Source organism: Octopus sinensis, linkage group LG10, assembly GCF_006345805.1.
Source record: "Octopus sinensis linkage group LG10, ASM634580v1, whole genome shotgun sequence".
NCBI lineage: Eukaryota > Metazoa > Mollusca > Cephalopoda > Octopoda > Octopodidae > Octopus > Octopus sinensis.
Genome location: NC_043006.1, coordinates 23,382,470 through 23,389,969, shown reverse-complemented (window position 1 = coordinate 23,389,969; position 7,500 = coordinate 23,382,470). Strand labels below are relative to the sequence as shown.

At 39.2% G+C, this 7,500-nt stretch overlaps 1 long non-coding RNA gene across 1 annotated transcript in view; it reads left to right on the top strand.

The window, feature by feature from the left end:
* LOC118764958 overlaps window positions 1–6,642 on the top strand; it is a 14,972-nt gene extending 8,330 nt beyond the window's left edge. Inside the window, exon 3 of the long non-coding RNA XR_005000798.1 lies at window positions 6,629–6,642. This is a non-coding gene — a long non-coding RNA (uncharacterized LOC118764958). The remainder of the gene's footprint in view (window positions 1–6,628) is intronic.
* The last annotated feature ends 858 nt before the right edge of the window (window positions 6,643–7,500 follow it).

Sequence of the window (7,500 nt, the reverse complement as noted above, 5' to 3'; positions counted from 1 at the left end):
GTGAGTGTGTGTGTTGTACGTGCGCGCGACGTCATTGATATGTTTCTCTCAATCTCCAGCTCACACACGATCAGACAACGATCCCGAGATTAAAACATGACTTTAGCCAAAAGCTGATTTAACGATTAACGATTGACTACTTGTAAGTGGATTAGAATCCTTCTGAGAAGTCCCCCTTACCTGAGTCTTTCTTGGCTCCAGGTTATTCGGTACAAATAATTTCATTGGTGCCGACTAGTTTCCATTTCGAATATACAGACCGCACATAATACATAGAACGACACAACCGCCACCACCATCAACATCTCAATGAAGATGACCACCGCCACGTCCTCCGTCGCCTCCACTTCCACTGCCGCCGCCGCCGCCTCCCCCGCTGCTGCCCCCTCCTCCACTGCCGCCGCCAACACTCACTCCCCCCGCTTCTACCACTATCACCATCAACCTCCACCACCACCACCACCTTGTAACATTAATACAAAAGCTGGGCAAGTGGAGATTCGGTGGAGTGACGGGAAAGTAAAAAAACAATTAAAGGAGGAAAACGAAGAAGATAGTGTAGGGTGAGGAAGAAAGGGGGAAAATAGGACACAGGGATAATTAGTGTTCCGTTAACTCTTTGCACTCACGGGTAGGTTTTTGCGGGGCGATTTCGTTTGACCATACCTACTGGAAGTTACAAAAGTGGGTGGCCGCAAAGTCTTATGTTTACGGTTGAAAATAACGATGTTTCTGCTAATTAGCGAGCCATGAATATAAAACCATGAGGTCGCCCGCTTTTGCGTTTTTCATGGTTATATATATTTCTTTACTACCCACAAGGGGCTAAACACAGAGGGGACAAACAAGGACAGACGGGTTAAGTCGATTATATCGACCCCAGTGCGTAACTGGTACTTAATTTATCGACCCCGAAAGGATGAAAGGCAAAGTCGACCTCGGCAGAATTTGAACTCAGAACGCAGCGGCGGACGAAATACCGCTAGGCATTTCGCCCGGCGTGCTAACGTTTCTGCCAGCTCGCCGCCTCTAAAATGTACTCGCGAGTTCAAAGGATTAAAGAGAATATCTCGAAATTCATTGGAACACCACAGAAGACTCTATGTTTATATATTAATAGATTATATACCCGCGTGAAGCCTGTTGCTATTTTCCTTTTAAAATACACATCTTGTAAACTCGTTTCTCCTGTACTCCTTCGTATGCATTATCCGAGTGGTAGGATGTGGTATTTACGGGCCGGCTGGACTGATCTTGTACCTCTAGTCTTCATCCGCAAGTCTACTATAGACCCTGTTAGAAAGCTGCGAGTATTAGTTTTATGTATGTATGTATGTATGTATGTATGTATGTATGTATGTGTCCAATAAACACCCTCCTCACTGCGGGATGAAAAACAAAACCTGTCAAAGGGCGGAGGAACTCTTGAGAGTCAACGGCCATCTAATAAATGTCTTAAGGCTGTATTATGCGCGGGAACATAGAAATAATCGGACTGAATACCCGATCGCGCGGTTAAACCATTGGGAGTGAAGGACTCCTAGCCTTTGTTAGGACATCCTTCTAGGAGAAGGTAACTCAGGTAACTGGGATAACTCCGACATAAAACTTGCGGCTCAGTGGTTACCGATGATGTTGACTTGTTCTTCTTTTCGGATTATGGCTGCTGTTGCTTAGTGAGTGGGATTGACTCAGTGCACAGCCTTTCCCCAATTAAAAAAAATCTTCTTGCACAGGCATTGCACGATAACAACATTGATTAAGCTTTGTACAATGGCCATACTCAATAACGAGGGGGCAGCCACCATGTATGTATGTATATGTATGTATGTATGTATGTATGTATGTATGTATGTATGTATACTCTTTCTCTTAATTTTTAGTTTATTTTTGACCGACCGCCTTACCGGTGGCAAGGTTGTAAAGAAAAGGAAAGTGTCGTTTCTTGTATAAGTATTCATACTTCTAATCGTAAGAACGTTTTACAAATTTTGAAGGTTCCAGACATCGCGGCCATTTCTGGCTTATGAATTAAGGAACTTCGTCTTTCTCCAGAAACCTAAATTCAGTTACATTTGATCCAGGTGGTTTGGTTTGTAACCGGTAGCTCCAACAACAACATGTATGAAGCTGAACGTGTATCTAGGATCCTGGATCTACAAATTTCCAATCAACGTACCTTCCTTCCCTTGCACTTTTTTACTACATTAACATCAAGTGTGCAGCTGATTTCTACGACAGGGTATGTTTTTAATATGTGGTCTCAAGCAACAGTATCAAGCTGGCTGAGTTTTAATATAATGACAATTTCTAATTTCTAGGTTCCATCAGTATTCCTCTGAGCCTTCAATCTCTATATATTCTTCGCTATTTGATTTGATTTTCGTCTTTGTATGTATGTATGTATGTATGTATGTATGTGTGTGTGTATGTATGTATGTATGTATGTATGTATGTATGTATGTATGTATGTATGTATGTATGTATGTGTGTATGTATGTATGTATGTATGTATATATGTATGTGTGTGTATGTATGTATGTATGTATGTATGTATGTATGTGTGTATGTATGTATGTATGTATATATGTATGTGTATGTATGTATGTATGTATGTATGTATGTGTGTGTATGTATGTATGTATGTATGTAGGAGAAGGTAACTCAGGTAACTGGGATAACTCCGACATAAAACCTGCGGCTTAGTAGTTACCGATGATGTTGACTTGTTCTTCTTTTCGGATTATGGCTGCTGTTGCATGTATATAACCGTGGAGGCACATGGCCTAGTGGTTAGAGCAGCGGACTCGCGGTCGAGGGATCGCGGGTTCGAATTTCAGACCGGGCGATGTATGTGTTTATGAGCAAAACACCTAAGCTCCACGCGGCTCCAGCGAACTTCTGCAGACTCTTTCGCCACAACTTTCTCTCACTCTTTCCTCCTGCATCTAGCAGCTCACCTGCGATGGACTAGCGTCCCATCCGAGTGGGGAACCCATACGCCAATGGAACTGAGAAACCGGCCCATTATGAGCCAGGCATGGCTTGAGAAGGAACAAACAACTTGCATGTAACCGGTGAGCTAGCAGAATCTTTAGCATTCCAGATAAATATGCTTTGTGACATTCCTTCAGGCGTTACATTCTAAGTTCAAATGCTGCCGGGGTTGACTTTGCTTTTCATCTTCTCGGGGTCGATAAAATAAGTACCAAATGAGCGCTTGGTTCGATGTAATTGACTTATCCACTCCCCGAAAATTGCTGGCCTTGTGCTCAAAATAGAAATCAGTATTATGTATCTAAGTATGTGCATGCAGGCATGTACGTAAGTCTATGTGTGCATGCATATATGTATGTATGTATGTATGTATGTATGTATGTATGTATGTATGTATGTATGTATGGAAGTATGTATGTATGTATGTATGTATGTATCTAGCTATCTATCAATCTATCTGTCTATCTATCTATGAATGTAGATATATATGTGTGCATCACAGAATATGATAATACATCGAATACTCTTGCGTGAAAGAGAGTGGCTCACTTTAATGCGTTCTCACATAAGATTGCAGTCTAGTTTGATTAAATGTGGGTTATTTCCTCTTGATTGCGCACATGCAACTCTTGTACTTCCACGTGAAACCTCATGGACACTAGATTCTAATTGCATGCTGAAACATAGATGGTCTGGAAGCAAACTACGTCTTCATTGTTGCACTATCCATATTCATTGGGTGAGATACATACTGTAGCGCTTGTTAATACAGATCGCGACTATATGGAGTAAGAGTTTTAAAGGGAGAATGTCCTTGTGGTCGTGAAACTTTGCGGGAAATAATAATAATAATAATAATAATAATAATAATAATAATAATAATAATAATAATAATAATAACGATTATATATTTGTTTTGCAAGATTCTTGATCTGAAATCGTGTGTTGAAACATATATTGTTGTATTTAGGGATGGTCATGTTGCCAGTTTAGCCAATAAAAAACACGCACTATATATTTGATGTTAATTTGGTTCAGCTTTATTTTATTTTTTACATTAATCGTATTTCGGCCAAAGTTCTTTCATCACACTTCTGTGACCTCATCAGTGGTCCTTTGCTTTCTTCTTTCTTATTTGTGTGTCTTTCCTCACTAACGATCAGCCATTTTGCATTTTGTATTCCTATTGTATGTGTCTTTATTTGCGCATGCGTATACCCCTATGCGTGTCTATGTTTAGTAAGTGCATGTGTGTGTGGGGGGTGCCTGTATTATCTGTCTCCCCTGTTTATACACGTTCGTGTTATTTGTTTTCATTTATTTTGTTCATGTGTTTATACCTACTTATTATTTTTTCTATTCTCTTTTACATTTAATTTAATTAATTTTTTTGTTTAATTTTAAATTTTGTTAATGTATCTAGTTATTTAATTCCATTTGTTTATCTGTGTATTGTATTATGCTTTGCTTATATTGTTATCAGTTTATGGGGATCTTATTCTGTCATATGTTGTAGTGTGTTGGGTGTGTGTGCTAGTGTTCCATTCCAGTTTCCTATTCAGGCTAGGTTTATCTTCTATTATGTGTGTAGCTTCTGTAATTTGTCTAAGCGTTGCGTCTGTTCTATGTGTGAACAAGATTTTAACTTCTATTTTGTTGAGTGAGCCCTCGTGTTCCAGCTCGGCTTGCTGGTACAGAACCGATGAGCTCTTCTCTTCCTTAAGTTCCTTCCAATGTGCATTTACCCGCTTACCTATGCTCCGTGCCGTTTCTCCTACGTACGTCGTTGTCTTGTTACTGCATCGTCCCTCTGTACATCTTATGCTATAGACTACATTTCTGGTTTTACAGTTTGTTTGTGGGCTATCAGAACACCACCACTGCTGCTGCTGCTGCTAACTGCTGTTGTTCCGATATGATTATATTTATCTATATCTCTCTATACATATATAATCATACAAACATAGATACACAAGCATACACTTACACAGACACATATACATTTTTTTGAGTGCCATAAATCTTAAATGACTACCAAAAACCACACGCCAAGAATCTCAAGAAAATATTTTTTTTTCTATTGGTAAAGTAATCAGCAGAAATACCATACTAAGCAATAAACAAACACCAAAAAACTAATCTAATATAAAATCTAAAGTTACTAGTAAATGTTATTAATATTGTAAATAAATACATAGCTATTAGTAATAATAGCTAACGTAATAAATATATAGAGTTACTAGTAAATATTTATTTAGTAACTATAAAAAGACCCGTGCATGTGTCACGTTGAAAGCTCCCGTGTTGCTGCATGTAAAAAGCCGGTGCCACGTAAGAAGTACTTGTTCGGGTACATGTAAAAAGCTCTCGTGTCGGTGCCACGTAAAAAGTACTCATGCCGGTGCCACGTAATGAGCACCTGCCAGTGTCACCAAAATGCACCTGTGCCGGCTCAACGTAAAAAGAGACAAGAAAAACAATGATGCATATATATGTGTGTGTATATATATATGTGTGTGTGTGTGAGTGTGTATTTACATATAAGAGACCAAAGTGTACGTACGCCGCCATATGTATATAAAAAGGAAAACAAAAAAGGGACTTTCTTCCAAGGAATCTAATGCTCATAGCTTAGTTTTTCGTTGGGGCAGGCCAGATTGGAGCAATCTTGAGTATAACCAGCCGAAATTGCAAAGATAACCTGGAACTCGACTGAGGAAAGAAAACTTCGAATGACCCGTCCTTCTTTTTTCTTATCCCTTTTTGGATGTTTTGCATTCTTGTCCCATTTTTTGTATTCCTTTTTATATACATATGGCGGCGTACGTACACTTTGGTCTCCTATATGTATGTACACACACACACACACTCACACACACGCATATATATATATCTTATATATAAATCCGAGGTTGTCTGTGTGTGTGTGTGGCAGGTTTGGTAGCTTTCAACTAACACTAACTCCTCCGAGAACCTGCGGCGCAAGTTGACCAAAGGTATGATAGAAGAAGGCTTGTTCTTCCCTCCGTAGAAGAAATATTTCAAATAGGACCATGTTAACACCAAAAATTATTTACATCAAAAAGCAGTGCAGTTCGAAACATGAGTTTCAACAGGGTGCAAGGGAGATAACTAATGTTAATAATTTGTCTAATAGAAAACTGCCTTTGTATGGTTGGGGGGTCGATTGATGCGGCTGTTATGTCCATGGATGAGCGTTGCTTGAATCGACTGGAGAGAGAGATTCTGTTCCCTAATGTTCGCTGCGTGAATTCACTAATTTTCAAGGTCGTCATCGGCTACAGCGTTGAGTACAATTCAGCAATTTCAATCGATTTTTTGTGAGAAAAACTAATTGCAGAACATTTTGCTTAGTCATTTGGACTTTCCTAAATTTTCCTAAATACCAACTTAACTACGGCTGTCTAGAAATGTATCTTTGGTACTATACAAGAACTATTTACCTTCTTTTATGGATTTCGAACTGAGACATTCTTTCTTAATAATTGTTCAATAACTATTAAATGAAATAATAAATCTTAGAGCGAGTTATAAACAGTAGCTGCAACACATCGTGACGTATATTTGCCATTTAAATATGGCTAACCCCTAAGGGTGGATGCTACTGTAGTTTGAAGCCCCAGGAGGACACCTCCTCCAGCTGGCTATAGACACACTTTCTGTGCCCTATCAGTATTTGGAAGGGGAAGCCATCCTTCCCGTCTTCAACTTATGATACACACGGACTCGAGTTTCTGGGTATTGACCCGTCATCGGCGTGTGACAATCACAGTTGTCGATGAAAAGTAGGTTCCCTTCGCAAATACATATCCTTTTTCCTGTATCGTAAAGACACTAATATCGAAAAAGTGTAAACAAACAATAATAAATCTTAGAGCGAGTTAAAAACAGTACCTGCAACACATCGTAACGTATATTTGCCATTTAAATATGGCTAACCCCTAAGTGTGTCTATAGCCAAATGGCAAACATACGTCACGATATTAAATGAAACTATTAACGGAAACATGTAAAATTAAAGAAATTGTGCTGCATGTTGATGTAGTAGACTTTTTGAAATTTCTTTGCATTTAAGATATACTTTTTGCCACATCACTTTGCCTAAACGTGTTTCACACGACAATGCTTAAAAAAAAAAGGGCTATAATACAATCGACCGGAAAACAGATGATGAAAAGAAGGAGACTTCATTCACCGTCGTTGAGTTGTAGAGAGTCTCAAATTGCGGGGAGTTCGATTGATGCGGCTGTTACGTCCACAGATGAGCGTTGCTTGAATCGATGTAAGGGAGATTCTGTTTCCATTGCATCTTCTCATTCAAATGAGAATGATGACGAGACTTCGATTCAAGGCAAGCTGTAATGCCTCAGCAACTACATCCCCACAGGTTACGCTGAATAAGGAAAAAATGTTCGACATTAGAACGAAGGAAATGCAATGATTAATGCAGATGTACAAGCTGCAGGCAAAAATAATCGGCGT